This window comes from Pecten maximus, chromosome 15 (assembly GCF_902652985.1).
Source record: "Pecten maximus chromosome 15, xPecMax1.1, whole genome shotgun sequence".
Classification (NCBI taxonomy): domain Eukaryota; kingdom Metazoa; phylum Mollusca; class Bivalvia; order Pectinida; family Pectinidae; genus Pecten; species Pecten maximus.
This window is the reverse complement of record NC_047029.1, coordinates 12,669,708-12,695,461: the sequence shown is the minus strand read 5'-3', so window position 1 is coordinate 12,695,461 and position 25,754 is coordinate 12,669,708. Positions and strand designations below refer to the sequence as shown.

Below are 25,754 nucleotides of genomic sequence, written 5' to 3'. Positions count from 1 at the left end.
TTAAGGATACACACACACATATATTTATATCATGTTTTAGTAGATTTATACCCCAATAAATGTTAACTGTGTGCAAATTAATAAAGTATTACTGGCTTTGATACAATTTATTCTTATCTTGTTACAAACAAACAAAATTCTCAATTTTTACCTTATACCTTCAAGATAAAGGAAATCTGACCACCTCTGCCATCGTCATCACCAAACAGGCTAAGTCAATTACCCAAATGTTGTCACTATCACTGAACAGGAAATGAACAACTGCTGATGACAGACACATACACCTCTGACCCCCCATAAATCAAATTGGGACATGACAGGTAATTTAGAGGGAGAATCCACTTCAATGATATAGGGAATGGTTATCTAAACTAATTAAACTAGTTCTGTTGCAATTGTCAGTAAATTGATTTTCCTTTGAATGTATTGGTTTCTAATATATAGATCGCTGTCAAGAACAGATAATGTTTAATTTGAAGTTATTTCAAATAAACAATTTTTTTTTAAACTGAGAGTGCCAGGGGTAGATGTTGGAAAAATGTTTTGCACTTTTTAAGGGTCTACGTGCGTTTTAACAAAGTGGTTTTTCTTTAGATATACTGTAAAATACCATAAAATTTACACACGTTTTTTGCCAAATTTTTTTTGCTGTTGTAGCGACCATAGGGGGAGTGGGGGGTGGGGGGGTGGGGGGTGTAGATTACATGGGTACAATTTAAAGATCAACCATGTTTTTTTTCGTATCAGCCTTAGCCATGCATCATGAAAGTTTACAAGAATCCAGAATCCTGCAGTATTATGATATCTTTTTCTGTCCAGAATTATTTTTATAAGCTGGAACCCCAGGTAAGTTGTGATTTGGATTGGTATACTGATATTGTTAATTTCAGAACAGATATTGGCTGAAATATAGAATACACTAAGATTGGCATCTTGTCAGTTCATATTTCACCTCTGAACTGTAGTGATGATGTCACAAGTCAATAACCAAGTATGAAATGTACATCAGCTATGTCAGTTTGTTTATTCTGGGTTTCCAAGGTGTTTGTTCTAAGCCCAGTTTGTCTTGTATCCCCACTGTAAACAAAACATCCTGCCGATCCTATATACACAGAATATACAACCTCATTTTCATCCTCAGGTTTAAGATACATGAATTATATGGTTGCAGTTGTAGCTGTTTGCTAAGGTTCCTAAGAGGTCAAGTATGTATATAAGGTTGCCAAGGAAACCAAAATCCATGTTTGTGACTAATCATTAGTACTAGATAATTTGGTGATAACCAATGTCTTTAAGGTTTAGGCTAGAACTTGGAGATACACTAGATCTAGATAGATAATATGAATATAGATATTGACACACCTGTCCATCATTTCAAGATCTCCCATCATACTAGTCAAATCTTTGTTAATTGAGCTTATTAACTGAGCTTATTAACTATCAAATCCAGTCCTATTCTTTTTAACACTATTTATAAATCACATGCTTTATACAATTAATACAAATATTTCTGACTGGAAGATGAAGTATTTTATGGACGAGCTAATGACAGCAATGTAAACATAAAACATGAAGTTTTTAATAAGTAAACAACTTTATGTACAGTACATCACAACATCTAATATACAAGTTCGTGGATTGGTTAAATAAGAACTACTAATTGTGATTAGCTATAATAAATTGCTATTGAGATCTCAATGTCAGCTGACCAAGAGTACATCATTAGAGTATGATATTGTCATCTCCCTCTGGTACCCAATATACTGACCAGTAGTCATCTCCCTCCGGTACACAATATACTGACCAGTAGCTAGTTGGTAATTGAAGAAACTGGACAATAGGTCCTGTCATTTGGACAAATCCATTACAGCACTCTGTTAACTGACATCTGGGGAGTATATTGTACACAGGTCAGAGGTCATCTGGGAGGGTAAGGCAGATAGGTATACAGTGACAAGATAAGTAGCCTACAGGTAGATCACACCCACAGGTGAGTACAGGTGTGAAATCTCTTCGACTGTGATGTTAATTAAATTATAAATGATCAATTAAAACATTGGTAGATCATGGTCAAATTTTCTCAATAACATTATATACACCATACTGTGTTTTTGTTTTAAAATGATATAATTTAAGTTAATACTTATAATTATATACCAATCTTTATTTTTTATTCTAAGAGCATTAATTAGTCTTTAATTGCATGGATAAGAATAAATGGGCATTAATATCATATAGAGATAATTAGTTATAGTGTATTATCCTATAATCTCCAAAAGACAAGTCGAGAAACATGTCGATATAGTTTATGTGTTACCACCAACATCCACTCTGCCTATCCCTTGATTTCGTCTTTAACATTAGTATTCTGGTAGCATTTTGATTAATTAACACATTGTGTGTTGATATTCTTTCAAACTCCTTGTAAACTTAAGAATTTCCATTGGTAATTTAAGATGTGCACTTCATGTATACCCCTGGCTTGCTTTAGATAGACTTATGCCTTACACATATCGTAACCTGTTCTCTTGTTCTCGTCTAATCAAATCTTCAAAATAATGATCATATATCTATAGGTAATTAGAATTCAAGAATCTCCCACCTAAATGATTCAATATAGCTATAGGCTGAAGGGTATTTCAAAGACATCTATTAAATATATATATATATATATAACCCTGATTCAGAACCTCACTACAGAACTTGACCATAACAAACAGAAAACTGACCATGGGCTGTTTGGACAGTACATGCTTGCTACACCTCTCACCAGGAGTCTAGTCAACTGGACATTACTGTGATGGGATGTCTGAAAGCATTGTTAGCTTAACACAATAAATACTGTAAATAAATGCACACTTAAATCCTTTATATATTTATACATTCTATATTTCACTATAGTCTTTCCCCTAACTCTAAGTTGTGTCAGTTCTTTGACAATGAACTAATGGGGACATTTTGGTGTTTGTTCAGAATATTATATAAATGCTGGGTATGTGAATCAAGTTGATGATGCGTGTAGGACAGCTCTATATCTGGGTAGTAGTAGGTATGATACATGTACATGTGTTATCAATAAAGAACTACATCTGTACCTAAGCCTCCTGTTGTTTGTATGTACAATACAAATGTTACAAACTCCATATTGACATACAGAACCCTCTGGACACATCAGTATACAGACTGACCATCAGGAATAATAATCTTATAAATACCTGGCATCTTCTACTAGTCGTCTTGGAAATAACAAAATAACAACAACCTCCCCCAATGTTGACCTCTGAACTTAGTCTGAGACAACTATTGACCTCTTACCTTGGTCTGAGACAACTATTGACCTCTTACCTTAGTCTGAGACAACTATTGACATATACCTCTTACCTTAGTCTGAGACAACTATTGACGTATACCTCTAACCTTAGTCTGAGACAACTATTGACGTATACCTCTTACCTTAGTCTGAGACAACTATTGACCTCTAACCTTAGTCTGAGACAACTAATGACATATACCTCTTACCTTGGTCTGAGACAACTATTGACATATACCTCTAACCTTAGTCTGAGACAACTATTGACATATACCTCTAACCTTAGTCTGAGACAACTATTGACGTATACCTCTAACCTTGGTCTGAGACAACTATTGACATATACCTCTTACCTTGGTCTGAGACAACTATTGACATATACCTCTTACCTTAGTCTGAGACAACTAATGACATATACCTCTAACCTTAGTCTGAGACAACTATTGACATATACCTCTAACCTTAGTCTGAGACAACTATTGATGTATACCTCTTACCTTAGTCTGAGACAACTATTGACGTATACCTCTTACCTTAGTCTGAGACAACTATTGACATATACCTCTTACCTTAGTCTGAGACAACTATTGACCTCTAACCTTAGTCTGAGACAACTAATGACATATACCTCTAACCTTAGTCTGAGAAAACTATTGATGTATACCTCTTACCTTAGTCTGAGACAACTATTGACATATACCTCTTACCTTAGTCTGAGACAACTATTGACGTATACCTCTAACCTTAGTCTGAGACAACTATTGACCTCTAACCTTAGTCTGAGACAACTATTGACGTATACCTCTTACCTTAGTCTGAGACAACTATTGACCTCTAACCTTAGTCTGAGACAACTATTGACGTATACCTCTTACCTTAGTCTGAGACAACTATTGACATATACCTCTAACCTTAGTCTGAGACAACTATTGACATATACCTCTAACCTTAGTCTGAGACAACTATTGACGTATACCTCTAACCTTAGTCTGAGACAACTATTGACGTATACCTCTAACCTTAGTCTGAGACAACTATTGACATATACCTCTTACCTTAGTCTGAGACAACTATTGACGTATACCTCTAACCTTAGTCTGAGACAACTATTGACATATACCTCTTACCTTAGTCTGAGACAACTATTGACGTATACCTCTTACCTTAGTCTGAGACAACTATTGACGTATACCTCTAACCTTAGTCTGAGACAACTATTGACGTATACCTCTTACCTTAGTCTGAGACAACTATTGACGTATACCTCTTACCTTAGTCTGAGACAACTATAGTCGTATACCTCTTACCTTAGTCTGAGACAACTATTGACATATACCTCTTACCTTAGTCTGAGACAACTATTGACCTCTAACCTTAGTCTGAGACAACTATTGACGTATACCTCTTACCTTAGTCTGAGACAACTATTGACGTATACCTCTAACCTTAGTCTGAGACAACTATTGACCTCTAACCTTAGTCTGAGACAACTATTGACATATACCTCTAACCTTAGTCTGAGAAAACTATTGACATATACCTCTAACCTTAGTCTGAGACAACTATTGACGTATACCTCTAACCTTAGTCTGAGACAACTATTGACGTATACCTCTTACCTTAGTCTGAGACAACTATTGACCTCTAACCTTAGTCTGAGACAACTATTGACGTATACCTCTAACCTTAGTCTGAGACAACTATTGACATATACCTCTAACCTTAGTCTGAGACAACTATTGACCTCTAACCTTAGTCTGAGACAACTATTGACGTATACCTCTAACCTTAGTCTGAGACAACTAATGACATATACCTCTAACCTTAGTCTGAGACAACTATTGACGTATACCTCTAACCTTAGTCTGAGACAACTATTGACCTCTAACCTTAGTCTGAGACAACTATTGACGTATACCTCTAACATTAGTCTGAGACAACTATTGACATATACCTCTATAACCTTAATCTGAGACAACTATTGACGTATACCTCTTACCTTAGTCTGAGACAACTATTGACGTATACCTCTAACCTTAGTCTGAGACAACTATTGACGTATACCTCTAACCTTAGTCTGAGACAACTATTGACGTGTACCTCTTACCTTAGTCTGAGACAACTATTGACCTCTAACCTTAGTCTGAGACAACTATTGACCTCTAACCTTAGTCTGAGACAACTATTGACCTCTTACCTTAGTCTGAGACAACTATTGACATATACCTCTTACCTTAGTCTGAGACAACTATTGACATATACCTCTTACCTTAGTCTGAGACAACTATTGACCTCTTACCTTAGTCTGAGACAACTATTGACCTCTTACCTTAGTCTGAGACAACTATTGACCTCTTAATTACCTTAGTCTGAGACAACTATTGACCTCTTACCTTAGTCTGAGACAACTATTGACCTCTTACCTTAGTCTGAGACAACTATTGACCTCTTACCTTAGTCTGAGACAACTATTGACCTCTAACCTTAGTCTGAGACAACTATTGACGTATACCTCTTACCTTAGTCTGAGACAACTATTGACGTATACCTCTTACCTTAGTCTGAGACAACTATTGACATATACCTCTTACCTTAGTCTGAGACAACTATTGACGTATACCTCTTACCTTAGTCTGAGACAACTATTTACATATACCTCTTACCTTAGTCTGAGACAACTATTGACATATACCTCTAACCTTAGTCTGAGACAACTATTGATGTATACCTCTTACCTTAGTCTGAGACAACTATTGACATATACCTCTAACCTTAGTCTGAGACAACTATTGACGAATACCTCTAACCTTAGTCTGAGACAACTATTGACCTCTTACCTTAGTCTGAGACAACTATTGACGTATACCTCTTACCTTAGTCTGAGACAACTATTGACGTATACCTCTAACCTTAGTCTGAGACAACTATTGACGTATACCTCTAACATTAGTCTGAGACAACTATTGACATATACCTCTATAACCTTAATCTGAGACAACTATTGACGTATACCTCTTACCTTAGTCTGAGACAACTATTGACGTATACCTCTAACCTTAGTCTGAGACAACTATTGACGTATACCTCTAACCTTAGTCTGAGACAACTATTGACGTGTACCTCTTACCTTAGTCTGAGACAACTATTGACCTCTAACCTTAGTCTGAGACAACTATTGACCTCTAACCTTAGTCTGAGACAACTATTGACCTCTTACCTTAGTCTGAGACAACTATTGACATATACCTCTTACCTTAGTCTGAGACAACTATTGACATATACCTCTTACCTTAGTCTGAGACAACTATTGACCTCTTACCTTAGTCTGAGACAACTATTGACCTCTTACCTTAGTCTGAGACAACTATTGACCTCTTAATTACCTTAGTCTGAGACAACTATTGACCTCTTACCTTAGTCTGAGACAACTATTGACCTCTTACCTTAGTCTGAGACAACTATTGACCTCTTACCTTAGTCTGAGACAACTATTGACCTCTAACCTTAGTCTGAGACAACTATTGACGTATACCTCTTACCTTAGTCTGAGACAACTATTGACGTATACCTCTTACCTTAGTCTGAGACAACTATTGACATATACCTCTTACCTTAGTCTGAGACAACTATTGACGTATACCTCTTACCTTAGTCTGAGACAACTATTTACATATACCTCTTACCTTAGTCTGAGACAACTATTGACATATACCTCTAACCTTAGTCTGAGACAACTATTGATGTATACCTCTTACCTTAGTCTGAGACAACTATTGACATATACCTCTAACCTTAGTCTGAGACAACTATTGACGAATACCTCTAACCTTAGTCTGAGACAACTATTGACCTCTTACCTTAGTCTGAGACAACTATTGACGTATACCTCTTACCTTAGTCTGAGACAACTATTGACGTATACCTCTAACCTTAGTCTGAGACAACTATTGACGTATACCTCTTACCTTAGTCTGAGACAACTATTGATGTATACCTCTTACCTTAGTCTGAGACAACTATTGATGTATACCTCTAACCTTAGTCTGAGACAACTAATGACATATACCTCTAACCTTAGTCTGAGACAACTAATGACATATACCTCTAACCTTAGTCTGAGACAACTATTGACATATACCTCTAACCTTAATCTGAGACAACTATTGACGTATACCTCTTACCTTAGTCTGAGACAACTAATGACATATACCTCTAACCTTAGTCTGAGACAACTAATGACATATACCTCTAACCTTAGTCTGAGACAACTATTGACGTATACCTCTTACCTTAGTCTGAGACAACTAATGACATATACCTCTAACCTTAGTCTGAGACAACTATTGACATATACCTCTTACCTTAGTCTGAGACAACTATTGATGTATACCTCTAACCTTAGTCTGAGACAACTAATGACCTCTTACCTTAGTCTGAGACAACTATTGACCTCTAACCTTAGTCTGAGACAACTATTGACCTCTTACCTTAGTCTGAGACAACTATTGACATATACCTCTTACCTTAGTCTGAGACAACTATTGACCTCTAACCTTAGTCTGAGACAACTATTGACCTCTTACCTTAGTCTGAGACAACTATTGACGTATACCTCTAACCTTAGTCTGAGACAACTATTGACGTATACCTCTAACCTTAGTCTGAGACAACTAATGACATATACCTCTAACCTTAGTCTGAGACAACTATTGACCTCTTACCTTAGTCTGAGACAACTATTGACCTCTTACCTTAGTCTGAGACAACTATTGACGTATACCTCTAACCTTAGTCTGAGACAACTATTGACGTATACCTCTTACCTTAGTCTGAGACAACTATTGACGTATACCTCTAACCTTAGTCTGAGACAACTATTGACCTCTAACCTTAGTCTGAGACAACTATTGACGTATACCTCTTACCTTAGTCTGAGACAACTATTGACATATACCTCTAACCTTAGTCTGAGACAACTATTGACCTCTAACCTTAGTCTGAGACAACTATTGACGTATACCTCTTACCTTAGTCTGAGACAACTATTGACGTATACCTCTAACCTTAGTCTGAGACAACTAATGACATACAGTGGAACTTCGTTAACTCGAACTCGGATAACTCGAATACCCCGCTTAACTCGAAGTACCTCGCCGGTCCCGGCCGAATTCTCTCTTTATCTTAGTAAAATAAACTCGGATAATTCGAATTCGGATAACTCGAAAAACTCGGATAATACGAAGTAAAAATTTGGTCCCAACAATAAAAATCCTACTTAAAATGTTCGAATAACTCGAAGTAAAAAATTTTCGTCGATCGGTGGCAAACGCGGCCGACATTTTTTAAGAGCTAAATTCCGTTTGTAATACTGAACATCTCGGCACTACTAACCTATATGCTATTATAAGTGTTTCATAAATTCATCAAAGAAATTGTCGGTTGTATCTTATAACAACAAGTCTTGGTGATAAAAAGTACTGCTTTACTTACATCAGGTAATTTCCCAAGGCGGTCGCCGATATCAGTACACACGATAGTCAACAACTCATCTACCCGTTCGCTCAAGCGGAACTAATCTCTGACACACCGGTAGATCTACCCGGCTGATGTTTTTACAGGTGTAGAAATGACACAGTCACCGGCGCCTATTAAATCTTTAAACTGCTGAAACAATAGCGTAATTACTGCCGAGGTGTTCAGAGTACAACTGTAACGGTCAGTGCTGTCTATTAAATCGGATAAAACGCCAGCTCAGTTACAGTAACATTTTATACGCACATGCGCAGCCCAACTTCCGGTGCTAATACACATGGAAATGGCGTGGTTATCAATAAAAAGTAAGTAGGCCGATCAAACAGTATTTTATATATGTCCAATAAAAGGTAATGGTTCTGTTACGTTTTGTATGCAATCTGTGTTAAACTTAAACGGTTATTTGTTTTGACATTAATAACTTGTTATTTTGTCGAATTCCGTTTTATCGTTTACCTTTTGCAAACATGACTTGCACATCAGATCGTTATTGAAGTGACTAAGTGAAAGAAACTTTATCGTGACTGTATATCGGCAAAACTACACCAAATTACAAGTGACATAACGAAACATTACATATATATTTACATGTATTGACCAGTCTTCACACTAAACTGATGAGCGACAGAGCGAAGTTATAATGATTATATAATGTTGACAAATATTGACCAAACTTTTCACCAAAAACGATAACTCGCTTAATTCGAACACTCGGATAACTCGAAGTTTTTTCGTGGTCCCGTCGACTTCGAGTTAACGAAGTTCCACTGTATACCTCTAACCTTAGTCTGAGACAACTATTTGCATATTAGTCTAACCATTCTACGCAAAATAGAGCTGAACATCAAACAAATTGCAAAAGAAACTTTTTATTCATAATCATAATCTTTATTTAGTGGTTAAACACATATGCAAATTCGAAACCAAAGAACAAATGGGAAAGGTCAATTTTGAGGGGTCAAAGGTCACATAAACGTTTGTTATATTTTATACACAAATTCATTGACACTATGATGAAATAGATACTTCACTGACTCTGTGTTACAATTTATCCAAAACCATGAATATGTTTTCACTATTTTTGATTCAATATACATAAATGAAAGCGAAATAAGCATTTAAAACATTTAAATGTACACTAAAATAGCAATATTTGGGACGAAATGTCTTATGATTACGACATTTTATCAGATTTGTGGTATATAATAGTTCTTTATTAACCAAATATTCTATAAAGTGATGATTTCAAACTCAAAACATGTTTGTAAAACATGTTAATTGTATCTCTTAGTTACACTAGTTTCCAGACGATATGATGTAGACGAGATATGGTGTGGACGAGATGACTCGTGCTAATTGCAAGCGATCGGGACAATACCTAAATTGATCATCAATCCATCATTTTATACCTCATCTCAAACTCAAAAAAATAGAAACTCTATTCATGTATGATTGTATCAATAAAGAATACCGATGGTTGTACTTACCATCAAAATTCGCACATGGGGCTCACGTGAGATAATTATTAAACACCTTGACGTCAGCAATAAGCGTTTCTGGGTTGTTGTTTTCTTTCAAATATCAGTACTTAAAACGAAACACGGCTTGAATTTTACAATTTAGTACAATGTACATTAAAAAGAACCTTTTTTTGTCGCCATCTGTACATTTGCAATGAGTTTTGATAGCTCAATGAGTATATATCATACATGTAAGTATTGTTAAAAGCTAAATCTAGTCCTATATTGCATATAGTCCTCGCAAGTTCCATATTTTAACAGCATAAACAAAGATAAAACGTTATTTCAGTCTGAAAGACGTTTTCTGTTGCTATTTGAACTACGAAACTAACCACATATAGACAAAAACTGATTGAACTATGCCTCATCCTCAATTAGTCCAGATGAATTAGAACAACTATTTCCTTTGCATTCCTTGCAGACTACAGAACACTCTAGTCCATGTTTCCTACACGTGCACCTCCTTGTGTCACAGTTCGTTTTGCAATGGCAGCTTATGATCTTAAGTAAGCTTTCAGGAGCTGCTGGTTTATTTGTCTTTGTAGGTAGCAGCATTCCATCATCCATTGACCATCCCCACTCACAAGGTTTCATACTGACATCATTAACCCATGTTTGCACCTGTAAATATGTCCTCATGCTATGGAAACTTGCAGAAGCCGACGTTGGCGGTATCGTATGTATTTGAACACACGTTTTGTTTGTTAAAACACGATGCGCAAACTTCCGATATCTTAGTAGGTCTAGACCTTCATGAATGACTCCGCCATATAACGCAGTAATCAAATGTTCGCCAGACATAATCACCTGTGCTTTCGTGTTTTTCGTAAGAAAGGCACGTGAGTGTGACTTCAAGAATTCATCATCTCGAATCTTCTTCAGCGTTGCAGCTTTACTGATTCCAAACATCCTAGAAGTGGTATCACAGCCGCTTATTGCGTGAATAACTGGCAGAACCTCACAAATATCTGGTCCAAGAACAGTTTTGGTCTTTCTTACGTCCCACACCTTGGTTTTCCCTCTAGAAACATGATCTGATCTGAAGTACAGCGGCTGAGATAATGTCAAATCTAAATGAAAGAGAAGCAGAACAAGTAAGTCGGTGTCTTCTCCTAACAACACGGTCGGCTTTGACAATGCTGAAGATACAGCAGTACTTGCAATAAGGACATCAGCATCAGAAGTTGCCTTTTTTGTTTCAAATCCATTTTCAGACATCTTTTTACTCAAAAGTTTGATGAAATTTTCCTTATTTGCATGGTTTGCAAGGAACATGTCTTTCTTTGTCCTAAATGGTGTGTTTTCAGTGAAGCTCACTTGAGTACCTTTGATTCCTCTTGTTCGTCTTAGATGAACTGCATCTTTTGTGTCGGGACCAGAAGCATAACCGTCAAATACCACGATACAATTGGAATAGGCATACTTGATGCAATCAATGTATCTCTGACAGATTTGTCCAAACGTTGATCCAGTTTGCCACTGTATCCGATGAAGAAGGGATCCTCCGTCGATGACGTATTGGAACCCATCACCCGCAATATCTTGTGCCACACAGTCCCCTGAGTTCCATATGGCATCTAATAGAGCCGACTTTTGTGCCATTCTCATCATACCCGAGGACTCAAATATGGAACTTGGGAAGCTACACAGTTCAAAGGTAAATATTTCGGATCTTTCATCTTCGATATTGTCGGCAGCAGCCATAAACCTTTGAAACAACAGTTGAGGATCTATTTGTATACCTTCGTCTCTCAGTTTAAAAGAGGCCTTTTCGTTCATTCTGGTGGCTTGATTCTTTCTTTTAAACGTGAAGTCAAACACCCCTACATCGTTCATTGAGTTTAGAATTTCAATTCCAACTTCTTTGGCGATGTCAACATTTGCCTTAGAGTCAGCTGTTACACCAGTTTCAATATTTCTAAGGCTGGCTTCCTCGATGAATGGGTCACGGACAGCTATGAAATTGGCTAGCGTTTTAATGTCTGTGCAGTCACGCTTTTTCCTAGACACCCCCTCTTCCTTGTGCTGATCACTGGTTCGAAAATTCAGCGATGTTAACTCCTGAATAGCGAGGTGAACTTCTGCGCAATCAGGCATCGCCAATATCCATTCCGCCCTCTGACTGTCTGTCATGCCCCTGCCTCTTGTTAAACCACCAGATGTTTTGATGCTTCTCATAAGGATCTGTTCTATCGCTAAATCTGACGACAGGCCGCACCAAAACTTATCCGATCTTCTAATGAATTGTAATTGTAAGAAAGAGTAGACTTCCGGATGAGTTTCTGGGAGAGCGTTCATATCTTGTAGATATATTCTGATTGACTTAACGTACAAGTTGTGGCCAGCAGCCGCAAGATATGGCAACATCTCTTTCAGTGATCGTTCGTGCAGCTTCCAGTTACCTGTCCGTTCAGCCCGGATGAAATTTCTAAGAATTTCAACCATGTCCATAAATTGGAACCATAGACTTGACGTTCTGAATTCTTTACGTGATGTCCTGAACTCGTCTAATTTTGAACTGATTACATCGATAGTAGGAATGGCACAGACCTGCTCAATGGACACTTCACTTTTCAAAAGAGAATCGAAAAGAGCCATTGCCTCTGATAAATCCTTTTCCGAGCTTTGTTGTCTCATTTCTATTCCTTCGTCCAGGCCTGTTTCTAGATTTCCGGGAATGTGTATACCGTATATCTTTGACAAGATGTTAGCTATAAGTGCATTGTCTATGAGAAAATATCCTCGTACGGCTCTGGCAATTGCTTTTCCGGTAAGCATGTGTGCTACTGCTGTTGGGGCATATACTGTTTCTAAGAGTTCTGATAAACCAGATCCGGCCATCAGGTGACCAATGGCTCCAATGAAACTCATCTCTGCATGAAAACCACCTAATCGCAATATGATTGACTTGAGACGACTGCCAGCTGGTTCGTTCTGTATTATGGTCTTTGCTTTCCAATACAACGGCTGATCGAAGGTAAGCATTGGGCTGACATTATTTCTAATCGCTTCTTTACAGACAAAATGGAGGGTTGAGTTGATACATGTCATGTCACTAGGATTCATGTCTATGAGAGGCAGGAAGGTGATAGACGATTTCCCAGGAAAATTGCCTTCAAGTACTTTGTGCATCGTAGCAGACCAGCTATGGTATTTGTTTTCATGCGGCCAAGAACTTCTGGAGAGGAGGTCAATTTTCCATACATCGTCTTTCCAAGAAAAATCATCAAGGATTTCGTACTTCAGTGTGCATAACGCGTTATGATGCTGTTCTTTGTACGGATAGATGTTGATCCTAGCTAGGTCTGTAATCTCTTGAAGAGTGGGAGATGCGCGAGGAACAGGTTTCCTTTTAGATGATCCAGGAGTAACTGTTTCAATAATGCCCATGCCATGAAATGTTCCGTGTCCATCTAACGTCCGCACATTATGGTCGACATTGTCTGCAACATATTGAATGAAGGAGCCTATTCTGCTGTCTTCTTTCTGAGTAGTTACACTATTTCCATTAGCCACAGAGGCATTCATTCTAAATTTCTGCACCTCTGTGTATGAAGATGAAAATCCCAAGGAGCTCAGTGTATCAAGTAGCAGTTTGGAAGAAAATTGATGGTGCATCTGCACTCCAAGGCCAATTTGAAGGGGAGCAATAAGTGTTCTTGGTCGACATGCCTGGATAATAGCGTGTCCGATCGATGCTACTTTGAGGGCTGAATCACTCTGTCCAAAAATATCAGTAAGGAATATCTGAAGGGCTTCTGGGACGAAATCTGTATTTCGTACAAGTGATGAAATAAAATCTGCTGAAGGGTATTCCGACTTGAATGTAGATGAAATGGATTTTATGTCACTTTTTATCAGCTTTGCAGCAGTATGAATAATAGCTTTCTTCTGTTCGTCGGGATCTTCCGTCTTTGGTCGTTGATAAAATTCGTGTAATATTTGTGATGCATTTTCTTTAAATGTTATTACGTTAGGTTGTCCATTGATATTTGTGATTATGATAGACGAACCAAAGTAACTTAACAATCTCCTTTTCATGTACACCGTACTGAACGCCTCTTCTCCGATTAGTTTTTCCATCGATCTCACCAAATCATTCACCGTCACTTGCTCTGTATCATTTTCTGCGATACTTTGAACCAACTGGAGAAAGGCTTTCTCTGATTTAGATTTCTTTGGACGTCCAGGGGTGCTGGTTATATTTGTGTCATCTGTCATCCGAGACTTTGGAAGCTGTCGTTTTGTCGAAAAGTTGATGCTACACTGATGATGGTAAACAGCATCCGCCGCATGGAGATCAGATGAGGCCATATTGAGCCGTCCTAGTACTTCTGCAGCCCACTCGTCATTCCGTAAGGCACATGTCTCTTTTAGTGTTTTGTTATATTCAATGGTCTTCACTGGATACGCATCAGGGCCTCTTTTTCTTTCGTTGATTTTGGCCAGTTGACCACAATACAGACAATTTTCCTTGAAATTAAAGTCCGGTGTTGTCGATCGCAAGGCTCTTTGTCCAGTAGGTGTATTACCAGCCTCATTTCTATAGTCAGATGAATTGGGATTCACATAATCCCTGCGACAATCTTTGTGAATCAGCTGTCCGGGTATAGTTCTTATTGAGTCCCCTTTGAGTTCACTCACCTCATTTATTGTCTCACTTCCTTTTTTTCTTAACTTGCATGTTGCTGGGCCATCATCAGATATGGCTTGCATGCAGAACACACATGCTTCCATCACGATCTGAAATGTATCAAAAGAAATTCGTAGGAATCATATACAGCTAAACCCGTTGACACTTGTTGATAATTTTGACATTTTAAACAAATTTACTGTGGTAATCATATGAATTGTTCACTATTTCTGAGCAGTTTTAATACGAAGAAAAAAGAAACAAAATATAAAAATAAAATAAAAATAACAATATATGAATAAAATGTCAGTAACAAATGAAATATTTAAAACAACTTATCAATTAATTGCTTGAAAACAAGTATTTAACAATATATGAATAAAATGTCAGTAACAAATGAAATATTTAAAACAACTTATCAATTAATTGCTTGAAAACAAGTATTTAACGAAAAAACGGAAAAAATGCAAATAGTGTACGCAAATTACAAAACATGCTCCCATTTGATCTATACGAGCTTCCATACTTTTTTACTCCAAACAAACCGATACATATATTCTTCAATATTTTCCCCCGTTTGCGTTGTTTTATGGTATTTATTCATTAATTTGTGCTTGTTAATATATTTATTCTCTTCATTGGGCATTTTGTACAAGTTTTGGGAATAATATCGGTAACACAATAAAGAAATACCAATGATAGCGTCTTGTCCAGTTAACATAGGAAAAATATGATGTTAAATCAATAATATATCCTTCATGACATACTCACTGATTGACTGCACTCAAAAAAATAGTATTCAATAGAAACCAAGAACATTTGAACTGATTATTGGATGAATATCGCATACTTACCAATAATGACAGCGAAGGGAACATGAGTCGTCTGCTGGTGACAAGATAGTTACCTCCCTTCGTAGCACTCTTCACATCTACGGCGGCCCATACATGCCATATCGATAGTAGGCAATATTTCACATAAAAAATCGAAAATAAGTAATTTTCCCATTTTTCGATTTCTTTCGAATTTTAGCATGTGGTATATACATACGAGATCTACTTATAACAGTTGTGTTTGTTTCTTTTGCAATTTGTTTGAGGTATAATGATAGAATGGTTAGACTAATATGTCTGACATTAGTCTGAGGCAATTTTTGGCATATACCTTTTACTTTTTGACTTATCAGTGGAAACATGCATGAAATACTCCATACAGTCCTGTCTTCATTATGATGTATAAATATACTATAGCTAGCAGCTAGATTGCTCAAAACATGTAAATAGAAAAACAAAAAGATGGCTTTTTGATTGATTGAATCTAGATTTTTTTTTTTTTGCTTCACAGAATAAAGAAAATTGATAAGAACCCATTCCCACAACTTCACTAGCCAAAGGTGTTCAATACCGTACTCTCCTTTTGAAAAGGATAATATCATATTGAACGCCCTTGGCTAGCGAAGTTGCCATTCCCAATGGTTTGTTTTTTCTGTTAATATGCATGGTTATAATTTTTTTTATCAGAACAAGTATTTTACATTTCCTATAAAACCTCTATAATCTACATACCTAATCAATTCCTGATTCATCAAACTTTTCAGACATTTTCCTTAACGAGTTAAACTTATTAGTATGCAACATCATGCTCGCTTGCAAATTGATTAATCCATGCTATTTAGACCCTAAACAATGTAAAAGTTAGATCCATAGTTTTCTTAAACTGATCTTAATTACACTATATACATATTATTCATTATAAATTTTGAATTTCATGAACTCCAAATAAATTTCACATCAATCTTTAACTGATCTTAATTACACTATATACATATTATTAATTACAAATTTTGAATTTCATGAACTCCAAATAAATTTCACATTAATCTTTAACTGATCTTAATTACACTATATACATATTATTCATTATAAATTTTGAATTTAAATTAACTCCAAATGAATTTCATATCAATCTGGATTTTTCTGCATGTCATTCACATGTCACCGATTCTTTGATATATATATATTAGATGTATTATTTAATACACTGATCGTCTTAAATGATAGGTTCTTTATATTATAACTAATCATATACAAATGTTATTTACATATGTCAGTTATTCTTGAGAATATGATACCTGAATCAGAATTCTAAAAAGATGGAAATAACTACTTATATAACCCTTTAAAATTCTGCTTTCTCCTCCACAGGCAAAGTACATACACGTGTATCATCGCCGCGGTGACTAAAAATGAAGATCTCACACAAGTAGTTTTAAATGATATTAGAGAACATCCAGTTGACCCTTGACTTTTAGCAATTTCAGAAATCAAATCAGCTTTTCTCAGAAATCTGAAAGGTCAAAACTTTTGTCAAAATAGACATGCTCCTTCAATCCCAAAAGTCAAATCTGATTTTGGGGAGTCGAAAACATACTCTCCAAGGCCTACTGGACGCTCTGTATTAAAATAAATTGATCATACAAGCTCAAAAATTTGATATGTCACAAAAATGCAAGCCTTTTTGTAAATCTAATTATTTTACATAAAATTTTTAAATTAATTCCATACATAGTCATAATATATACTGTATATGATATTTTGGAGTTTTATATATTGCTTCGAATTCTATCACAGCAACATATAACCGTGTCAAATTGGTTCATAAATTCACACACATAATTCATATCTATGAGACTTAATTATAAGTGAAATTTCAAATTAATTTCTAATTAAATATAATTTCAACCCAGTCAGACTACATCATGTATATGGTTTTCTCTATATAGATATTCCTGGGACATCATGTATCTATGTTGATGTTTTAAGTTATCTATGATGTCACTATAGTGTTATTATATATACATGTTTATCAAAAAGTTTTCACAAAAGATTTTATATTGCTTAAAGCATCCTTTTGTATCTTTTTAATACTGAAAAAAAAAATTTACCCAAGGAAAAAATTTATGCAGAATACAAGACTGTCATTCGGCTGCGAACGTTCCCCCATGCATATTATTTGTGACGTATGTAGCATTTATATGGAACATTGAGGGGAAAAAAAGATAAATCGATCAGAAAAAAGATAACCCAAACACATGCTTACCTATCAAAATCTCTGAAAATGACATCCCATCATCCCAATTGAAATAGCCATGTTTAGGTATGAATCCTTGAAGTTTAAAAAAATCTGTTTTTCCCACTACCGAAGAAACCCCAACATTTATGGTATCTATATATACCTTTTCAGAAGTTTTAATGCGTCAGGGTCCCTGGAATATATTTTTGGACTCAATAACTAACAGAGTCGATGAACTGTCCCGCTGTTCCATGCTGCATCAACTGAGCAGTGAAAACAGACTTACCACATGTTTTAACATCTTGACCATCAGATAATTTCCTTACCTTTCTACATAATTATAAACAGCATGAATAAATCTTCCAGTACTTGGATCACTTGAAATTCCAGAACAGCTTAAATTTCCCTTAATTATAAACATTAGGGGAACCTCACTTCTCTTGCGCAGTGCCAGAAATGGGACTGGAGATTTTTTTATAAACCAACAACTGAGTCTGATTTATGTGAAAGCCAGCATGCATGCAGAACATTGGCATTGTTCAGTCACAATGGCTCATCAGGATTTTTTTTATCTTTGGAGAAAGACCTTGATTTTTTGTCCCCACAATGTAATCATTCAAGCAGTTTCCCCGTTTAGTTTTTATAAGGTATACTACACCTACGATCTGCTGGCTTTTCTTTATTCTTGTTTACATTTCCATGAATAATGATGATGATCCTGATCGAGAGTCTAAGAAAAGATAAACATCTTACAAAAAGTTGATACCGTGGTTAATGACTTGTAGTTAAACAGGAGTTCACAGTTTGTTGGACAGCTGTACATGTTTTGACAGGGTTAAGATCACTCCCAACCTATCCCCCAGTAGTTTAAGTCACATGACCTATCCCCCAGTAGTTTCAGTCACATGACCTATCCCCAGTTGTGTCAGTCACATGACCTATTTCTGGTAGTTTTAGTCACATGACCTATCCCCAGTAGTTTTAGTCACATGACCTATCCCTATGTAGTTTGTCACATGACCTAAACCCCAGTAGTTTAAGTCACATGACCTAAACCCTAGTAGGTTCAGTCACATGACATATACCCCAGTAGGTTCAGTCACATGACATATACCCCAGTAGTTCCAGTCACATGACATATCCCTGGTAGTTTCAATCACGACCTAAACCCCAGTAGGTTCAGTCACATGACGTATCCCCTGTAGTTTCAGTCACATGACCTAAACCCTAGTAGGTTCAGTCACATGACGTATCCCCTGTAGTTTCAGTCAGTCTTGTCTACAGTTGTGTCTCCTCTCTGTACTTTACCTTCTATTGTAATTCTTAAACATAACAATAAATGTTTCATGCTAAGAATCAACATGATTAAATTCCTCTTCACACTGCAGTTAATCCATAGGCAATTCATCAAAGTGTTAAAACACAACATCCAACATGTATATGCGATTGAAGTATCTTTTTTGTTTGTGCTTTAAGTTCTAATAAAAAAATCCATTACCCCATTTTTTTGGTTAATAACTTGTTTGGGAGATAGAAAATGTCTTTGATTAGAAAACAGACACACATTACCTGTTGGTTTTGACAATAATCCAGTGTTATCCTGTGTTAAATCCCACACTATAATCCATCCCTGTACACAGAACATAGAAACTCCCCTCTGGATGACTGGCAGGGACCCACTGTAACCCTAAACACCTGGGCAAGCCAGATGATTCCACTTACTGGGAGGGGGTGAGGCTGTATCACAGATGAGTCCATTCTAGAATGATGGGCTCTCAGTGTAGAGCATATAGTTCCCTCAAGCTTTCTGGATATAGTTAGCTTGTTTATTAGTTAATACAAATTACTTCTATTCAGACTCCACTTAAGTTTAAAAAAAAAAAATTCTGCATAAATATACATACAACAGTTAATATTTCACAAATGCATAATTTACATATGCTGTGACAACAGACATATGTAATTAGTCTGTGATTTGATACAGATCTCCTGAAATTCTGTGGCCTATCTAAACAGAAAGATAAAAAGCCATACACTAACCATTATTATAAGGAAGTACTACACAATAGTTGTCAGCTATATTTGATATAGCTAGTATTTTTAGAATCTTATTTAATAAGAATTAATTCTATCTGATGTTGACATATATGTTAGATAAGCTGACCATACTCTTTGACCTTTAACCTGTGCTTGCTGCAGGTCATTTTGGTGACTGGGGATATTTTAACAGCAGGGTGGTGGTGGCTGGTGTAGGAGAAGGGGAGGGGGCGCTAGTGCATGTAAGGAAGGGGGGGGGGGGGGGGGGGGGGGGGTTGTAGACATAATCTTGTATGTGTTAATCAAATAGTGATAATAAGATTGTAGGGGCACTCCATAGGGAGTATAAATCTGGTGAGGGGATCAGGGCCAAACAGACTGATAGCTAGGGGTTAGTAATTACCAAAAGGAAATAGTCTGTGTAGAGAGTGCCTGCATGGTCAGGTTCACATTTAACAGGACAGTTTCTCATGAAAATAGTATCAAAGTATTTAAATTTCATGTAATAGTTTACTGTTAATTTTTATAGTTCAACAGTTCTTTAAAGGAGCATTTCTTCATTGGGATATCAACATGCACACTTTATATTGATGAAATCTATAACGATGAATATATGAGTGTTTGTGCCTACAAGTAATGAAATTAACACCGAAATGTATAGGAAAAAGGCATATAGTATACAGGTATGTCTTTGCGGTAATTAGTGATACTTAGGGTAAAATTAAGAATCTTCAGGACTTAATACTCGAAGAACTTTGGTTTATCTTGAGAGTAAAACTGCCTTATTAATGTTAAGATTATAAATTTCACTATTTGGAAAAAATACATATTTTCCAGTAAGTTAATTTTGACAAACTAAACTTAATTTAAACGAAGGAATGCCCCTTTAAATGAGAAATTCTGAATAATTAAGTGAAACATGCAGAACATATGTCTTTATTTAAACTAATATACACAGAATTTCAGATTGAGTGACAGAATAATGAAAGTTTGTTTATATCGCCCAGTTTATTATCAGAAGACAATAGAGAACAACAATTGAAATATGTTATAAATAGAGGATTCATTGTAATAATTGGAAAAGGAATTCAAACCTTCAGACCAGAGGAAATATATGCCATTTTTCTTGATATTATGATGAGGGAAATGTTGTCAGATTCCAACATTTTGTTATTATAATAAACTGATACACATCATCCAAACAGGAAAAAGCATCTACAATGATATATTTAATGCTTAAAACATTTTATCTCCAATACTTTTAATATTGGATTTTAATATATGATTCTTGTTTTTTATTACTAGAAATATTTTCATTAAAGTTGTATCATATATAATTTGTTTGGGGAGCTGCATGAATCCATCCCTTACTCCTGGCCGTGATTCATTTAATCAACCGGATATTTTCGAGAATGATCCTCCATCAAAGTTTATCCTGGCCACTCCAAAGACACCCTCACCCATCATCTTATCTCTGTGTAACAGGCACCATAACCTGATGGTGTAGGTGTTATCACTCACCAGAGGCGAGAACCATCCAGGGTTAGGTTAGAACTGATATGGGATGAGTTACATCAGAAACTATTATGACTATCTCGATGGTTTGATCAGAAACTAGAGTGACTATAGTCTTGCTAGATTGAGCAGAACCTAAAGTGACTTATATAATTATGATAGTCCAGCTAGTTTGATCAGAAACTGCAGTGACTATATATATGGTCCAGCTAGTTTGATCAGAAACTATAGCGACTATGGTCTCGCTAGTTTGATCAGAAACTATAGTGACTATGGTCTAGCTAGTTTGATCAGAAACTATAGTGACTATGGTCTCGCTAGTTTGATCAGAAACTATAGCGTCTATGTCTCGCTTGTTTGATCAGAAACTATAGCGACTATGGTCTCGCTAGTTTGATCAGAAACTATAGTGACTATGGTCTCGCTAGTTTGATCAGAAACTATAGCGTCTATGTCTCGCTTGTTTGATCAGAAACTATAGCGACTATGGTCTCGCTAGTTTGATCAGAAACTATAGTGACTATGGTCTCGCTAGTTTGATCAGAAACTATAGTGACTATGGTCTGGCTAGTTTGATCAGAAACTATAGCGACTACGGTCTCGCTTGTTTGATCAGAAACTATAGCGACTACGGTCTAGCTGGTTTGATCAGAAACTATAGTGACTATGGTCTGGCTAGTTTGATCAGAAACTATAGTGACTATGGTCTCGCTAGTTTGATCAGAAACTATAGTGACTATGGTCTCGCTAGTTTGATCAGAAACTATAGCGTCTATGTCTCGCTTGTTTGATCAGAAACTATAGCGACTATGGTCTCGCTAGTTTGATCAGAAACTATAGTGACTATGGTCTCGCTAGTTTGATCAGAAACTATAGTGACTATGGTCTGGCTAGTTTGATCAGAAACTATAGCGACTACGGTCTCGCTTGTTTGATCAGAAACTATAGCGACTATGTCTCGCTTGTTTGATCAGAAACTATAGCGACTATGGTCTGGCTAGTTTGATCAGAAACTATAGTGACTATGGTCTCGCTAGTTTGATCAGAAACTATAGTGACTATGGTCTCGCTAGTTTGATCAGAAACTATAGCGTCTATGTCTCGCTTGTTTGATCAGAAACTATAGCGACTATGGTCTCGCTAGTTTGATCAGAAACTATAGTGACTATGGTCTCGCTAGTTTGATCAGAAACTATAGTGACTATGGTCTGGCTAGTTTGATCAGAAACTATAGCGACTACGGTCTCGCTTGTTTGATCAGAAACTATAGCGTCTATGTCTCGCTTGTTTGATCAGAAACTATAGCGACTATGGTCTCGCTAGTTTGATCAGAAACTATAGTGACTATGGTCTCGCTAGTTTGATCAGAAACTATAGCGTCTATGTCTCGCTTGTTTGATCAGAAACTATAGCGACTATGGTCTCGCTAGTTTGATCAGAAACTATAGTGACTATGGTCTCGCTAGTTTGATCAGAAACTATAGTGACTATGGTCTGGCTAGTTTGATCAGAAACTATAGCGACTACGGTCTCGCTTGTTTGATCAGAAACTATAGCGACTACGGTCTAGCTGGTTTGATCAGAAACTATAGTGACTATGGTCTGGCTAGTTTGATCAGAAACTATAGTGACTATGGTCTCGCTAGTTTGATCAGAAACTATAGTGACTATGGTCTCACTAGTTTGATCAGAAACTATAGCGACTATGGTCTAAATAGTTTGATCAGAAACTATAGCGACTATGGTCTCGCTAGTTTGATCAGAAACTATAGTGACTATGGTCTAGCTTGTTTGATCAGAAACTATAGTGACTATGGTCTGGCTGGTTTGATCAGAAACTATAGTGACTATGGTCTAGCTAGTTTGATCAGAAACTGACTATGGTCTGGCTAGTTTGATCAGAAACTATAGCGACTATGGTCTCGCTAGTTTGATCAGAAACTATAGTGACTATGGTCTAAATAGTTTGATCAGAAACTATAGTGACTATGGTCCAGCTAGTTTGATCAGAAACTATAGTGACTATGGTCTCGCTAGTTTGATCAGAAACTATAGCGACTATGGTCTCGCTAGTTTGATCAGAAACTATAGTGACTATGGTCTCGCTTGTTTGATCAGAAACTATAGTGACTATGGTCTAGCTAGTTTGATCAGAAACTATAGTGACTATGGTCTCGCTAGTTTGATCAGAAACTATAGCGTCTATGTCTCGCTTGTTTGATCAGAAACTATAGCGACTATGGTCTCGCTAGTTTGATCAGAAACTATAGTGACTATGGTCTAAATAGTTTGATCAGAAACTATAGTGACTATGGTCTAAATAGTTTGATCAGAAACTATAGTGACTATGGTCTAGCTAGTTTGATCAGAAACTATAGTGACTATGGTCTCGCTAGTTTGATCAGAAACTATAGTGACTATGGTCTCACTAGTTTGATCAGAAACTATAGTGACTATGGTCTAAATAGTTTGATCAGAAACTATAGTGACTATGGTCCAGCTAGTTTGATCAGAAACTATAGTGACTATGGTCTCGCTAGTTTGATCAGAAACTATAGTGACTATGGTCTCACTAGTTTGATCAGAAACTATAGTGACTATGGTCTCACTAGTTTGATCAGAAACTATAGTGACTATGGTCTGGCTAGTTTGATCAGAAACTATAGTGACTATGGTCTCACTAGTTTGATCAGAAACTATAGTGACTATGGTCTAAATAGTTTGATCAGAAACTATAGTGACTATGGTCCAGCTAGTTTGATCAGAAACTATAGTGACTATGGTCTCGCTAGTTTGATCAGAAACTATAGTGACTATGGTCTAAATAGTTTGATCAGAAACTATAGTGACTATGGTCTAGCTAGTTTGATCAGAAACTATAGTGACTATGGTCTAAATAGTTTGATCAGAAACTATAGTGACTATGGTCTAAATAGTTTGATCAGAAACTATAGTGACTATGGTCTAGCTAGTTTGATCAGAAACTATAGTGACTATGGTCTGGCTAGTTTGATCAGAAACTATAGTGACTATGGTCTCACTAGTTTGATCAGAAACTATAGCGACTACGGTCTCGCTTGTTTGATCAGAAACTATAGCGACTACGGTCTAGCTGGTTTGATCAGAAACTATAGTGACTATGGTCTCGCTAGTTTGATCAGAAACTATAGTGACTATGGTCTAGCTTGTTTGATCAGAAACTATAGCGACTATGGTCTTGCTGGTTTGATCAGAAACTATAGTGACTATGGTCTCGCTAGTTTGATCAGAACCTATAGCGACTATGGTCTGGCTAGTTTGATCAGAAACTATAGTGACTATATATATGGTCTCGCTAGTTTGATCAGAAACTATAGCGACTATTATGGTCTCGCTAGAGAGCGATTTAACTCGTTTTTAATTTGAATAAAATTCCAACATCACAAAGTTTAATTTAATCTGATTTTTTTTAAACAACAGCATTTGTGAAGGATAGAGTAGTGCAAAAGCAGAGAGTATAGGTCAGGCTAGCAGATCTAAGTGTTCCTTTAGCCTAGTGGTAGGATGTTTGCCTTGAGAGCTAGTTTCAAGCAGGTTCGAATGGGCAGGGTATTTTTCATTACGACTTCCTTTTATAATAACATTCACCAACTTAAATTGTTTGAATGTCCAGACAGCTGAAAACAATTCACCACATGGTCGTAACAATTCACACCTATAGGAAAGTTCATGTTGGCTCAGTAGTCTTGTATATGAAATCCGATCATCAATCAATCATTATCCATCATCTATTTCCTTTCCTTCTACTTGTCAATCATCACTTTCAAAACATCTATTTCACAGTCATTCATTTCATCAGCTCTCAGCAGAGAAGTTGTTAATTACACTTCCAGTTGATTAGATGTGCAAACACTCCCAGCCAAGTGTACTAGGTACACAACACTGTTTAAAGGTCAAAGGTCAAAGAATGATGGCTACCGAGAAACCATACCTGTTGATGATAGACAACATCCCTGTGTGTTGTGGGGTTGATATAGATCAAGTATTATAGATCTATCAAGTGACTTCTAAGGTCACTTTGAAGTAAGACTTGGCTTATGAAGTGTGGGAAGTTTAGAAATTACCTTACCTGGACAATTCCGATTAATAAAATTGT

The 25,754-nt window shown here is 36.5% G+C and overlaps 1 protein-coding gene across 3 annotated transcripts in view; it reads right to left on the bottom strand.

Moving 5' to 3' along the window:
* Positions 1-25,754, bottom strand: part of LOC117343882 (myoblast growth factor receptor egl-15-like) — a 130,356-nt gene that overhangs the window by 48,816 nt on the left and 55,786 nt on the right. The window contains exon 1 of one of the 3 annotated variants that reach the window (XM_033906430.1): positions 19,637-19,768. The exons of the other annotated variants lie outside the window; for them this stretch is intronic. The gene's annotated coding sequence lies outside the window, so the exon portion shown is untranslated. Of the gene's footprint in view, positions 1-19,636; positions 19,769-25,754 lie in introns of those variants that run through there. 3 annotated transcript variants of the gene reach the window in all.